Raw genomic sequence first — 14366 nt, 5'->3', positions numbered from 1 at the left:
CCAAATATGCAAGGAGAATTTCAGAGCAGTAAACTGCAACTATAAATGTTTATTGGCAGCATAGCATATAGAATGACATTTACTCTTCCAGTTTTACTGTTATGTATCTACTGTCATCTTTAACAATAACATGCAGTGTTCAGCAGTATGTAATAACAAACATGCACACATCCCTTCGATAGCTCAGTTGGTAGAGCGGAGGACTGTAGGAGAGCAGGACAGTGCTGACATCCTTAGGTCGCTGGTTCAACTCCGGCTCGAAGGAGGAGACTTTTATAAGTGTGGCTGTTACAGAGAATATATGTCTATGAAGTAAGACAAGTCTATGCATTGTACATCTTTCAGAGAATTTCCATAATGTCAGTGAAGTCCGTATACAGTAAATAGGTAAAAGCATACTGTCCACAGCAAAACCTGGAGCCCATACATACAGGCTGTATTTGGAAAATATGCTAAATGTAAACTGCAGCTATAAATGTTTTACTGGCAGCACTGTATGTACATTTTACTTAAGTTCATGTTTTTCTCAGTTTTTTCAATGAAGCTTAGTCTTCCAATCTTACTGTGAAATGATATTTATTTTTACAACCGTCTTCAACAGTAATGTTCTTTGTTCAGCAGTACATGGTGCAAATGCTCATCCCTTCGATAGCTCAGTTGGTAGAGCGGAGGACTGTAGGAGAGCAGGACAGTGCTGACATCCTTAGGTCGCTGGTTCAACTCCGGCTCGAAGGAGGAGGTTTTTGTAGATGTAGCTGTTACATAGTTTGTCATAGATATGTGGTTTCATAGTGTATTTGATCAAATATGAAGAAAGAATTTCAGAGCAGTAAACTGCTGGTAAATTTACTGAGCCTGTAAATGTTTCATTGGCAGTGTTGTATTTATACGTTTTTTTTTTCTGTAATATATTTTGTTCAGCAGTATACAGTGAGAGACACAAACACATCCCTTCGATAGCTCAGTTGGTAGAGCGGAGGACTGTAGGAGAGCAGGACAGTGCTGACATCCTTAGGTCGCTGGTTCAACTCCGGCTCGAAGGAAGAGGTTTTTATAAGTGTAGCTGTTACAGCAAATACGTGTCCAACAAATAAAACAAATGAACTTCTCCTTCATCCACCTTACAGAGCATTTTCATAGTGCCCACAAAGTCACTAAATCATCAGGGTCTGTCCCACCATGCCAGTGATTTGGCTCTGTGACTACCCCTGCTGCTGACTCAGAAGGTGGATGTGTTCATATCCTTTATACAGAATGGTGAAGCAGAATAACAGCACAACATGTACTGCATTGTACTGCATCCACCCTACAGGTATATGGCTTCACCATGTAAATGAGAATTTCAGAGCAGTGGACTGTATATTTTACTTTTCCAGCTGAAGTTTAATAGAGTTTAGTTTTTTTTTAATGATCTCCATTTATACTTTCAGTTTCACTGTTAAGATATTTACTGTTATTGTCGTCTTTACAGTAATATATTTTGTTCATCAGTATACAGTATAATACAGTTGTACATCCCTTCGATAGCTCAGTTGGTAGAGCGGAGGACTGTAGGAGAGCTGCTGACATCCTTAGGTCGCTGGTTCGACTCCGGCTCGAAGGAGGAGGCTTTTGGGAAAAAAATGGCTGGTAAATTATGATTTGAAAATATATATATTCTCAATTCTCAGTATCATCAACAGCCTATTAATGAAGGAAAGAATGAATGAATCGCTTAGTCAGTCATACTTAATGACTGCAAACAAGGAGTCAGACAGGTGAACAGGTATATAAATATGATATTATTTACAATGTTTTCTTGTAGTTTTCCTGAAAAGACAGTTAACATTTGTGGACACCCCTTCATTTGCCCAGTGAATAAAGCAGAGGACTGTAGGATAGTAGTGTTGAAATCACTGGTTTGACCCAACTTGAATGAGTAGCACTCCATGGCAAACAGCCATCTTACACAAACTTCCCATCCCTAGCGTTGCAATTGCAATGCATTTACACTGTATATGCTACATTTTACTGTTTCTTCCTGTTTTCCATTTAGTATTAATGAATATGAAAAACTCAAATCTGTGACTTAATGTATATTTTTGTGAATCATGTACATTGTTTTATAACAGAATAAAACCAAACTGTCACCGTCATCCAGGGCCACAGCTGTGGAACTGAATCAATCAATATGAAATCAGTATTCAGAAACAGCAACAGAAAGGGTTAGTGAGAGCACCAGTGAGGTACCTCAGCATGGCCTTGTGGGTCCCAGGGGGCCTTCTCTGAGTTTTTGGCCCTGGTTTCATCCAATCAGAAGTGAGGCTGACTTTGTAGACCGATGTCTCTGTGCAGGCTCAGGCATGAGCCGGCGTGAATAGTGCCTGCGGCCATGCTGACCGTTAGTCAGGCAGGAGTCAATATGGCTCCAGGCTAAAGCATCTGGGCAGACAGCTAGCTAGGTAGTCATGCCTACATTTTGCATTATATGTGAATTAAACTGATGCTCTTTTTCCAGAGCAACTTAATAATGAGTGACACAGAACTTAAATCCCCAGATCATACACTGGCCATGCAGCAAAAGAGTCCAAGTACACGGTCCAAGCACCAAGCTACAAATTATCATGGATGACAGATAAATGCCACAACAGGAAACAGGAGCTGAGGTAGAAAGATTTGCATGGAGCTAACATTAATATTGTGTGACTGGACTTGGCTTCAAATACTTGACAAACTGAGCAAGGAAATAATTGTCCTGACAGTGACCTGGCATGCAGAATTACTGTGCACAGAAGTATTTATTTGGCATGTATTCTGATTGACAAGGCAGAGAATGTTTTGTCATATTGTTATTTAAAAGTGAGCACCTGTTGGCGAGCAGCAGGAGGCGGTCTTAAGGATGATATCTGGGTCTGTGTTGGGAGTTTGTGCTGTAACCTTTTGGATTGCCAGTGCTGGAAGCCTGTCTGAGCAGCGGGAGCTGACATTGTATTCTCATCACCAGAACTGTGCTCAATCTCGTTATGTGAAGCAGGGAAACTTCCACTTCCCAATCCATAATAAACATATCCCAAACCTGATAGGATGTAAGCTTGTAAAAAAGCAAATTGAGTGCATGTGTCTCTGTCACAGCTGCACTGACCACCTCAATCAGAACAGAACAGAACTCTCATCCCAGCGAGCATTTGTTGCATTTTTTAACTTCCTCAAGAGATAAAAATGTTGTCAGAGAGAGGAGGATGGTGTGAGACAAAAACCTTTTCTGGATTTGAACCTAGAAAGTTGTGTTTACATTGTTTGCAACTTAGATCACTTAATGACCAGGACACCTCTGAAGAACTAACTAATGTATTAAAAAGTAAATAATCCAGTCTGGCCAAAGTTAAACTGTCAAAAAAAGAAACTGATGGCCTTATTATAATCCAACAGTGAATTTGGGGGTCAGACATGGAGACGTTGTGACTGCTCCTCACTCACATCCCTGGTAGTCTGGTGTGGTGGAATGCTAATGACGGTGAATCACAGGTCTCCAGTCGATGTGCTGGAGGGAGTGAGGAAGTCAGGAGACCACCCAGATCTCCTCCCCTGTCTCCCTCTGAAACACTTAGCAGTGTAATTATATGGGAGTGACTTGTGAAAAACACTCTCTGTGCAAATATGGATTAAGTCCCAGACAGACGCTTGTGCCTGCGTGCCACAGAGCATGCATTTCCAAAACAACACATCTTACTCTCCTTTAATCACAAGAGGTTATATGAAAATATAGATGGTGAAGTTTGCCTGTGAGTCCTTCATTTTTTTTTTAGGTCAGTCACTTGGCAACAGATGGGCCAACATTTTTGAAATGAAGTGAAACAGAATCCATCAGTTAATGGGAGATCTTGAGTTGTTAATTCCGAGTATTTTCATGACATGGCACTGACTCACATTCTCACTCTCACATTCTCCTCTCCTTAACTGAATGTATTCGTTTCAGACAAACCCTGTCTGAGTTTGAGGTCTTACTTGTTTTAACAGCATTTCTCACTTACAAAGTAATTCTTGGGAATGATCCTGAACATTCACAGGAATGTTTTGCCCCACCTTATTTAACTTCAACTGCCTGAATCAACAGTATCAACAATGTTCAAACAGAAGCAAATGTTCTAGAATTTTGTTTGTTCATTTGATTGTTTTTCTTTTGTTTTGTAGATTCAATGGTTTTCTCAGTCTAGTCTCTTTTAGGTAATCAGAATCAGTTTAAATCAGAAAGATGAAATGAAAGATTGTCATAGAAACTGGGCTGATAATGTAGGTTTCAAAATAAAAGGTGTGGGTGTACATAGACACAAACTGACCATTCATATCTGATACTAGCATATGACCTGCATCTATATATTTGTTCAAGGAAAAACATGTTATTAGAAGGTGTAAATGCATGCAGAACTGCAGTGCTATTGGATCAGATCAGATTACATTTTCTAATACACAAATAATCCCTTTCAATCATCACTTGTGACCCACTAGAAGTGTGTGGCGTTGTACTGGTGGTGATTAGGCCCCAGCCAACAACAGCATGCAGGGGGAGGGGCTTCCAGAAAAACACAGTGACCAGGTAACTTTGCGGTTTCCCTCTCTTCTCTGTTCTTTCTCATGCAGGTTTATGTCTGTTTGACTCGGGGTGGGTCTGATCTTGGGCTTCATTCGTTCAAATGAAGGGTTGTTTGAAGGTGTGGCCGTGTTTATTTGTGCTTCATCACATTTTCAATCAGAAAATTAGGTTTTATTCGTTTGATTCACTGCTTTGTGTTCAGTAATGCCGCTCCCTCTCTTGATTCGCTCTCTAGCTTGCTTAACTGCTGCTGATCTCTCCCTCTCATTCGCTCATTACACTGGGGAGGAGGGGCCAACTTTGAATGCTGTGTTCACAAACAGCAACTGACAAATCCAGCATATTATACCTTTAAAGAAAATTCAATTCATTTCAATTCACTTCTTGGTAAAAGCTACATTTTCTGAGTTCACAGATTACCTCCTTTTTTTATTGATCACTAAATCCCTGCAGGTGCATGTGGTTTTATTTCAGGGTGTTATATTAGTGAAGTTTAGCTGCCACTTTTCAAAATATGGACAAATACTTTATAGTGGCTCACAACTTTAATGCTAAGGTAAGGAATGCTTCCCTGTAGGAGTATATGTCTTATTTTAGAGTGAAACTTCTTAAAAAGCTTGTAGCTCATAAACAGCTCTGCTGTGCAGTTCACCTCACTGCTGGCGACGTGTCTTCCTTCCTTTTCCTTCCATGAAACCTTATATCTGTATTTGGTTGATCGAATAAACATCTGTATCTGCAGCAGCAGAGATCCCACAGCCTGCTGTGGCCATTCCTCTTTTTCCTTGAGAGGCTCCAGTGTTTTGGTTTAGAGAAAACACAATTGAAAACAAACACAGCATTCAGAAGTATAGACAATACTGGGGTGGCCTGGCGAGATCACTCCACATTCCTCTCCATTTGAACTAATATTCTGTGAGATTCTGTGCTTAATGTAATTACGGGGGAAATTACGGTTTCCCATGCGCAGAGGGGAGTTGGTGACTGACTGCAGGGATGGACTCTGAATCTACGAAATTCACTCTGTCACTGTGGGAGTAGTGCTAAATGCATTTCCCAGAATTCCAAGGCTCAGGTTTGACATGGACCGAATTTCCAGAGACGTTTCACCTCCGAGGGATTCAGCTAACCGGCCGGACTGCTCTCTGCTAAACAGAACAAACTCGATCTCTGCTGCAACGATATTAATTTATGAATTTTCCAGTGACAAACTATTAAAGAGTGATCTCAGTGGCTGCAGAGGGGTGAGCTCAGCTGTAAAACAGATGTGGAGAAGGCCATTTTTGCAGTAATGAACAAGTTTCCAATCTGCAATCGGCTTCTGAGGGAGTTCAACAGTGATACGCGATATGGATCAATGGATAGTACATGATTTTGGAATGTAAGTATTTGAGCATTAGGACAGAAATGTGACAACGTGACATGTCTATGCTCTGCTGCACTCAATATGACAAAAAGTGATGTGACATGTAAGTATGCTAAAACTTTAGAGATAATGAATAACAAGAGCTTTCACACTGACACTAAGAGGTCACAAAACATGGGCCAAATGAACTATACTGTGTAGTGTCACTTAAGCTGAACAACAACAGCTTTAGTGATTCAAAATGAAAGAACCTCCATCAGGGAGAAACACTTTCAGTGACAGAAATATGATACCAACAGTAGAATTTAATGGTAAACCCATGGGTCACAAACAAACAATTCCCACTTGTTGTACTCGAGGACGGTTGGTAATGTGAGTGGGAAGGATGGACTAGCATGTGGGTGTTGATTTCTCATTTGAGGAAAAAAAAATTGACTAGCAATTTCATCTGCAGATAATTAGTGGGGGGAAAAAAAACTCCCAAAAAACATAAACCACTGAACCTCCTCCATTTTCCTGGCAGGTGAAAACACACCAACCAGTTTGCTGGCTTCCAAAATCTTTTATAACCTGTCACCTGCTGTCTGTGGCCAATCAGGAAGGATCTCTGGAATTAGTGCCACTTTGACCCAGGTGGTATCAATCTAACCTCGTTTGGAGGTAATTGAGGTGCACGCCCTCTTCTTAAAGGGTCAGGTAAGGGAATTTCTGCTTGCCTACAGAAAGACTCAAACATCACAAGTTCTTAGCTCATGAATGTTGATCAGGTGAGCGAGAGTAAATTACATATTGAGAATGGAGGAAGTAGGCTCCATCACATGCTTATTTTACCTGAGGTAAGGGTTAAGCACAGTTATTACTTGATTTCAGAGGATTCTAAAAGACAAGTATGAAAATCCACTGGAAGGATGGAACAACACTCTGGTGCACTGTGATGTGTTTAGCCTAGCTTAGCTCAAACACTGAAAGGAGGGGGGAACTGTTAGCTTCTGTTGAAAAATAAAGACTTGGCTTCCAGCAGCACCAAAACTGTACTATCAAGCTAAACACCAGTATGGTGGTCTTTTGTATTGTTTACATTTCTGAATTGTAAATTCTGGAAATCCTATATTGTATACTCATATTTTTGTTATTTTTCATTAAAATGTGTTCTACAGAAATTAGACCTACAATTACTGAGAACAGATCTTTGTAACGTTCTTGGTATTTTGGAAAATGCAACATTAGAGGCTGTTCTGGGACTGGAAGTTCTGGGATTCATCTTTATCAGCCATCTGTCCTGACAAAGTGTCCTTCACACACAAATCCTCCTCCCTGCTCAGCAGTTGTTCTGGATGAGAACATCAGATAAAAGTGTTGCCATTAACTATTAAGTTGCTTTTTTACTGCCACAAATGCTCTTTGGGGAGGTGATGGAGGCTAATGTCATGTGGAGCTGTGATGGCCGAGTGGTTAAGGCGTTGGACTTGAAATCCAATAGGGTTTCCCTGCGCAGGTTCAAATCCTGCTCACAGCGAAGATGTTTGCTTCTTTGTCATGTACGATGACCCCAGAGCCTGTGGGTTGAAATTTAAACAAGCATCTATACATTGGCCTTCTCAATAGTCCTTGTGTCTCAAAAATAAACAAGTGCTTTACCTTTGCCATCATGGATACTTCATTATCTCAAAGATTTCATTAAGGGTTCATAAACATAATAACTAAGGCATTTTCTTAACTTGAAGTGTGTGTCAATCATTTAACTGTAGCAGCAGCAATGACATTCAATCACTGATTTTAATTTCTTAGCGGTGAAAGCGAGTGAGTGATTTATTTATATTTTTTCAATTTTAGTTTTGATTTTACATTTTCAGGAAGCATGGTTTTCTGTGCAGCTGAAGTCCTCAGTTAACTAAGCATAATTAGCCATACTGAAAGGTCCAAATAGCTGAAATCTGAAGCACTCTGCACTTTAATCCAAACCAAAACAAGCTCAGTCTGAGAGGATGATGACTAATTATTTTGTAGAAGTTAAACCCTTCCCACTCTCTCCATGTGATACTGCAGCATCAGCCTGTGGACTGACAGATGGGTAATAACCAGCTCAGTCACTGCAGACTGTAAACTGTTAACACTCAGTGGAAGTGTGCTATTTTTAGTTCTGACTACCTTGACCTCTCAGTGGAGGCCAAAGTGGAGTCTCCTCACACTGAGAACAGAGGAGGAAGGAAAAAGGAGATGTTTGATCTGGAGTTTCCACCTGTCTTTCCTGCTCCACCTGCACATGCTGGGTAAATGTGTGGACTAGAATACACTGTATTTACTGTGGCTGTACAACTGGGTGCTCTAATGCAGCGTTTGTTCTTACTTTTCTGACCTGGAAATGTACATTTTCTGAAAGAATGCTAGACTGCTGACCATAGTAGACCCCTTCGATAGCTCAGTTGGTAGAGCGGAGGACTGTAGGAGAGCAGGACAGTGCTGACATCCTTAGGTCGCTGGTTCAACTCCGGCTCGAAGGAGGAGGCTTTTTTTAGGCAAAACTGTTACAGAGTATGTTTGTGTCCAGATGCAGCAGTACTGCATCCACCTTACAGAGCATTTCCATAGCGTTTATAGTTCCTTTCACACCCTCAATTACGCTGCCTTTGCTTGTTTACACTGAACCAAACAAAGCTAGCATTATGCCATCACAGCATGAGATTTTAGACAGCATGTCAAAATGCTGTGTAACACAGCAGCGTCAGAGTCAGTCTGGCCAGTGATTTGGCTCTGTGACTACCCCTGCTGCTGACTCAAAAGGTGGGACAACAATGGCCACCATTCTGTGTTCATGTCCTTTATACAGAATGGTGAGGCGGAATAACAGCACAACATTCCCACCATGAGCTGTGTAAAAGAGGCTAATGCAGTCACTAAATCAGCAACGTACTGTATATACAGTAACATACATGTTACATTACATGTTTTATTGGCAGCATTGTACAATGATATTTACTCTTCTAATTTTACTGCTACTGTCATCTTTAACAACAATGTGCATTGTGTAGCTGTTACAGAAAATATGTCCAACAAATATAACAACCTGATGAACTTGTATTGCATCCAGCTTGCAGAGTATTTTGTGTCAGTGTCAGTGAAGTCACTAAGTCAGCAATGTACTGTGAATAAATACATGATTAAAACTAGAGCCTGACCAATATATTGGCACGTTAGGTTAATCACAGTATATTAATTTAACCACATATTTGATCAAAAATGCAAAGAGAATTTCAGAGCAGTAAGCTGCTGTGATACATGTTTTATTGGCAGCATTGTATTAGAATACCGCTGAACAATCCGTTATTGAAAATATATAGAAAATTGGAAGAGTAAATATCAATAACTATAGTCACATCAGAGAGCAGAGTGATGCTGACATCCTTAGGTCGCTGGTTCAACTCCGGCTCGAAGGAGGAGGCTTTTATAAGTGTGGCTGTTACAGAGAATATATGTCTATGAAGTAAGACAAGTCTATGCATTGTACATCTTTCAGAGAATTTCCATAATGTCAGTGAAGTCCGTATACAGTAAATAGGTAAAAGCATACTGTCCACAGCAAAACCTGGAGCCCATACATACAGGCTGTATTTGGAAAATATGCTAAATGTAAACTGCAGCTATAAATGTTTTACTGGCAGCACTGTATGTACATTTTACTTAAGTTCATGTTTTTCTCAGTTTTTTCAATGAAGCTTAGTCTTCCAATCTTACTGTGAAATGATATTTATTTTTACAACCGTCTTCAACAGTAATGTTCTTTGTTCAGCAGTACATGGTGCAAATGCTCATCCCTTCGATAGCTCAGTTGGTAGAGCGGAGGACTGTAGGAGAGCAGAGTGATGCTGACATCCTTAGGTCGCTGGTTCAACTCCGGCTCGAAGGAAGAGGTTTTTGTAGATGTAGCTGTTACATAGTTTGTCATAGATATGTGGTTTCAGAGTGTATTTGATCAAATATGAAGAAAGAATTTCAGAGCAGTAAACTGCTGGTAAATTTACTGAGCCTGTAAATGTTTCATTGGCAGTGTAATATATTTTGTTCAGCAGTATACAGTGAGGGACACAAACACATCCCTTCGATAGCTCAGTTGGTAGAGCGGAGGACTGTAGGAGAGCAGGACAGTGCTGACATCCTTAGGTCGCTGGTTCAACTCCGGCTCGAAGGAAGAGGCTTTTATAAGTGTAGCTGTTACAGAGAATATATGTCTATGAAGTAAGACAAGTCTATGCATATTTGAAATATGCATAAAGAACTTCAGAGCAGTAAACTGCGTTGTATGTATACTTGTATGTATACTCTAGCTTTTCTCAGCTAGAGTTTTATAGAGTTTTGTTGTATGAGTTTACTGACATTGTCAACTTAAACAATAAGATTTTTTGTTCAGCAGTGTACAGTGAACAAACCTATGTACACCCCTTCGATAGCTCAGTTGGTAGAGCGGCGGACTGTAGGAGAGCAGGACAGTGCTGATATCCTTAGGTCGCTGGTTCGACTCCGGCTCGAAGGAAGAGGTTTTTATAAGTGTAGCTGTTACAGAGAATATATGTCTATGAAGTAAGACAAGTCTATGCATTGTATTACATTCACCTTACAAGAAATTTCAATAATATCAGTGAAGTCATAATTAGTTAAATAAACTGTTTGCAACAAAAACCAGAGCCTGTGCATACAGCTTTCATCTAGAAAAATATGCAAAAAGAATTTGCAGAGCAGTAAACTGCAGCTATAAATGTTTTACTGGCAGCACTGTATGTACATTTTACTTAAGTTCATGTTTTTCTCAGTTTTTTCAATGAAGCTTAGTCTTCCAATCTTACTGTGAAATGATATTTATTTTTACAACCGTCTTTAACAGTAATGTTCTTTGTTCAGCAGTACATGGTGCAAATGCTCATCCCTTCGATAGCTCAGTTGGTAGAGCGGAGGACTGTAGGAGAGCAGAGTGATGCTGACATCCTTAGGTCGCTGGTTCAACTCCGGCTCGAAGGAAGAGGCTTTTATAAGTGTAGCTGTTACAGCAAATACGTGTCCAACAAATAAAACAAACAAACTTCTCCTTCATCCACCTTACAGAGCATTTTCATAGTGCCCACAAAGTCACTAAATCATCAGGGTCTGTCCCACCATGCCAGTGATTTGATATTTACTGCTACTGTCATCTTTAACAACAATGTACATTGTTCAGCAGTGTACAGTGAAAAAACCTATGTACATCCCTTCGATAGCTCAGTTGGTAGAGCGGAGGACTGTAGGAGAGCAGAGTGATGCTGACATCCTTAGGTCGCTGGTTCAACTCCGGCTCGAAGGAAGAGGTTTTTGTAGATGTAGCTGTTACATAGTTTGTCATAGATATGTGGTTTCATAGTGTATTTGATCAAATATGAAGAAAGAATTTCAGAGCAGTAAACTGCTGGTAAATTTACTGAGCCTGTAAATGTTTCATTGGCAGTGTTGTATGTATACGTTTTTTTTTTCTGTAATATATTTTGTTCAGCAGTATACAGTGAGGGATATAAACACATGCCTTCGATAGCTCAGCTGGTAGAGCGGAGGACTGTAGGAGAGCAGGACAGTGCTGACATCCTTAGGTCGCTGGTTCAACTCCGGCTCGAAGGAGGAGGCTTTTATAAGTGTGGCTGTTGGTGCTTGTAATTACTGAATAGGCAGCTGTGGCTATCAGGGTTGGAGGCTCATTCCCCCAGTCCTCCTGTATTGTCTTAAATCTTTGATAACCTGCCAACCACCATTACCCAACAAGCCTTAGATGAAGTTTACCCACAGGATCATAAACATTAAAGAGGAACCATATCTTAATGGGATGTATTTCTAGCTCTGCTGATCATTATAATAAATAGTTAGCCTCAAACTGTAGACGTTGCTGATGCTGTTGGCACAAGTGGCTTTGAATGACAACAGCATGTACAGATTTTGTATCTTGTTTGAAGGATACATGTACAAGAGACTGCTGTTAATGGAAACATTGTTGGACAGAATGAACTGATCATTGTTTGTTTACAGCAACAGAGCTGGTCACAGTATTTGCCTTGGTATGACGCGCATCTGATGTTTGAACTGCAAAATCAGGACCGAGCTGCTTTCTTTGTGCATGTCTACATTCATCTTATACATTATACAAGGTGAAGTCTCTTTGCCACAACATTACTTGACATTGTCCAGCAAGGCACTGTGTCACAACAATATATATGTGTACCACACTCCATACACTTTAAAGGCTTCATGTTGTTTTTGCATCTGTATTTCTGTTGTGTATTTGCTCATATAGGTTAAATCTTTCCTGAGTTCTCCTCAGTGACTTGAATCCGTTTGCTTCCATCTCCTTCTCAGTGTGTGTGAAAGTGAAAATTGTGACGCCTCGGTGCAAAACACTGTTCAATGAATATCATTTGTGTCTGAATGCTGTGGCCTCAGACTGGCCTCTCTGTGGTGTGTTTATGTGATCATGTGTCTGCCCAGCTGCTTTCAGCAGTAAACTCTCCCACAACCTTCAGGCAGATCATGATCCTATGCTTCAGATGGGATATGCTGCACATTTGGCAGCAGATCAAGCAGTAGATGGTAAATACAATATACACACTTGTACTTCCATGTAACATGTGCAAGTCTGCACACACACTTACCCAGTCACTAACATAAGCATATATTTAAATTTACACACAGTCATGAGTTCATGTATTGTGTTTTGTTCTTTGTATTAGAAAACATACATGAGCAATTATTTTACTGGAGAACTCATTACATCATGACAATTTAGAGGGAAATATTGCATGCAACTTTCTACCATTTTCTTGTGACATGTGCGATGTTTCATTTTCTCTTGTTAAGCGTCTCATATTAAACAAATGTGTGGTGCATCAGGATTCGGACTCCACTGGCATGGAGTTAATATGCTAAAAGCCATGACACAAATTCAGTGCTTGCTCTTGTGAATACTACATTTGTGTATACACACACACACAAAGCCTTTCTCCAGGCTATGTTATGTAGCCAAGAGAGCTGCCAGGAGAGAACGTGCCTGTCCGTCTGTCTGTCTGTGTTCCTGCTTGTCTACCTGGCTGCCTGCCTGACTGTATCTGTCTGTCTGTCTGTCTGTCACAGGTTACCATTAATTTGTGGGATAAATGGATGTTTGCAAGTTTTGAGTTGAAGCTTTACACGATCTCTCAATAGAAACCTGTCAGTTGTGGCAATGTTTTACATTACATTTGAGGCCGTTAGCTGACACTTATCCTGAGTGACATTCAGTGGGTGAAAAGTAAAAATCAGCTTCAGTTGGTGGATCATCAAAACCTGAAAAACAACAACAAGCAGATGTGGTTTAAGAGTAAAATACTGGCATAAATAACAGACTAAGACCTAAAGTACATAGCAGTTGAAGAACTGCTCTGTACATGTATATGCAAACTGACATTAAGGTCAATACACATGTTACAACTAAGGGAAAATAAGCCCAAGTGTATTGCATGTGTGAAATACACCCTAAGTCTAATTTGCTCACACACTCTATACTCTCATATGTTTATTTATATATAAGTATATGCACATGTTTATGAGTGTGTCTCCCCTGCGGCAGGGCTCAGTGTTAAGCCTGAGGAGAGGGGAAGTGTCTGGGCAGGTTAACATCTCAGAGTGCCACTGTCAGCCAGCTGTCTGCTGCTGTCCTGCTGCCAAAAATATGACTCGCTATCCCTGGCATTTAGCTACCTGGCAAGACAAACCAACCCAAACACTGCTGTCAGGGCCAAAACTGCATACCTGCAATATGGACCTAGTTCCAAAATATGGAAGGGACATTTAATGACTCATACAAACTTTCATTATCATTTTAATCAGGTTAGTCGTGTTCATGATTTAGTATGTGGAACTATTTCACACAAGGGTCTACATATTCCACTGTGCAGAGATTGTTTTTGCTTCACAGTCACTCACATTCTGTAACTGCAATCAAAGAAGCAACACACATTCCTCAAAAACAGCTCACTTTTTAAATTTCATGTAAATACTTTGGGATTTAGTGTCTAAATGCTGACTAAGCTCTGTATATTCTGTGTCCTGTCCTGGAATAGTTAAGACATTTATTCAGTCGATGAGCATTCATCTCAAACACTGCCATCAGTTTGCAGGAACTCAAATAAAATTTGGTTAAAATATGAATTGTTACATCACATTCTGCTAGTTACAGAAATGTTTTTTCTTCCAAACCAGACACACAGGCGTGCTAATAACACTTTATCATTTTAAATAAGTGTAGGTGTGTTAGTTAATAATTAAGCTGCAAATTACCCCCAAATCCTTTTAATCATATATACTCAGACATGATAAAAAGTCACTCTGCAGGGCTGGAGACAGACAGCGTGCAGGCACCTGAGGTTTGAGAAAATGTGGGTAGAT

At 40.2% G+C, this 14366-nt stretch overlaps 12 non-coding genes across 12 annotated transcripts; all 12 read left to right on the top strand.

Moving 5' to 3' along the window:
- The first annotated feature begins 172 nt into the window (after positions 1-172).
- trnay-gua (transfer RNA tyrosine (anticodon GUA)) lies at positions 173-265 on the top strand. The gene is made up of 2 exons: positions 173-209; positions 230-265. It is a non-coding gene; the product is annotated as a tRNA-Tyr (tRNA).
- A 377-nt stretch (positions 266-642) lies between these two features.
- On the top strand, positions 643-735 carry trnay-gua (transfer RNA tyrosine (anticodon GUA)). Its single transcript has 2 exons — positions 643-679; positions 700-735. It is a non-coding gene; the product is annotated as a tRNA-Tyr (tRNA).
- A 215-nt stretch (positions 736-950) lies between these two features.
- Positions 951-1043, top strand: trnay-gua (transfer RNA tyrosine (anticodon GUA)). Its single transcript has 2 exons — positions 951-987; positions 1008-1043. It is a non-coding gene; the product is annotated as a tRNA-Tyr (tRNA).
- A 474-nt stretch (positions 1044-1517) lies between these two features.
- Positions 1518-1603, top strand: trnay-gua (transfer RNA tyrosine (anticodon GUA)). The gene is given in 2 exon segments: positions 1518-1554; positions 1568-1603. It is a non-coding gene; the product is annotated as a tRNA-Tyr (tRNA).
- Positions 1604-7370: 5767 nt separating this feature from the next.
- Positions 7371-7452, top strand: trnas-uga (transfer RNA serine (anticodon UGA)). Its single transcript has one exon. It is a non-coding gene; the product is annotated as a tRNA-Ser (tRNA).
- Positions 7453-8344: 892 nt separating this feature from the next.
- On the top strand, positions 8345-8437 carry trnay-gua (transfer RNA tyrosine (anticodon GUA)). Its single transcript has 2 exons — positions 8345-8381; positions 8402-8437. It is a non-coding gene; the product is annotated as a tRNA-Tyr (tRNA).
- A 1310-nt stretch (positions 8438-9747) lies between these two features.
- On the top strand, positions 9748-9840 carry trnay-gua (transfer RNA tyrosine (anticodon GUA)). Its single transcript has 2 exons — positions 9748-9784; positions 9805-9840. It is a non-coding gene; the product is annotated as a tRNA-Tyr (tRNA).
- Positions 9841-10029: 189 nt separating this feature from the next.
- trnay-gua (transfer RNA tyrosine (anticodon GUA)) lies at positions 10030-10122 on the top strand. Its single transcript has 2 exons — positions 10030-10066; positions 10087-10122. It is a non-coding gene; the product is annotated as a tRNA-Tyr (tRNA).
- Positions 10123-10371: 249 nt separating this feature from the next.
- trnay-gua (transfer RNA tyrosine (anticodon GUA)) lies at positions 10372-10464 on the top strand. Its single transcript has 2 exons — positions 10372-10408; positions 10429-10464. It is a non-coding gene; the product is annotated as a tRNA-Tyr (tRNA).
- A 389-nt stretch (positions 10465-10853) lies between these two features.
- Positions 10854-10946, top strand: trnay-gua (transfer RNA tyrosine (anticodon GUA)). The gene is made up of 2 exons: positions 10854-10890; positions 10911-10946. It is a non-coding gene; the product is annotated as a tRNA-Tyr (tRNA).
- Positions 10947-11172: 226 nt separating this feature from the next.
- On the top strand, positions 11173-11265 carry trnay-gua (transfer RNA tyrosine (anticodon GUA)). The gene is made up of 2 exons: positions 11173-11209; positions 11230-11265. It is a non-coding gene; the product is annotated as a tRNA-Tyr (tRNA).
- A 215-nt stretch (positions 11266-11480) lies between these two features.
- Positions 11481-11573, top strand: trnay-gua (transfer RNA tyrosine (anticodon GUA)). The gene is made up of 2 exons: positions 11481-11517; positions 11538-11573. It is a non-coding gene; the product is annotated as a tRNA-Tyr (tRNA).
- The last annotated feature ends 2793 nt before the right edge of the window (positions 11574-14366 follow it).

The sequence above is a fragment of the Lates calcarifer genome, linkage group LG4 (genome assembly GCF_001640805.2).
Source record: "Lates calcarifer isolate ASB-BC8 linkage group LG4, TLL_Latcal_v3, whole genome shotgun sequence".
Classification (NCBI taxonomy): Eukaryota; Metazoa; Chordata; class Actinopteri; family Centropomidae; genus Lates; species Lates calcarifer.
Note: the sequence above shows the minus strand (reverse complement) of the source record. Positions and strands in the feature narration are given on the sequence as shown.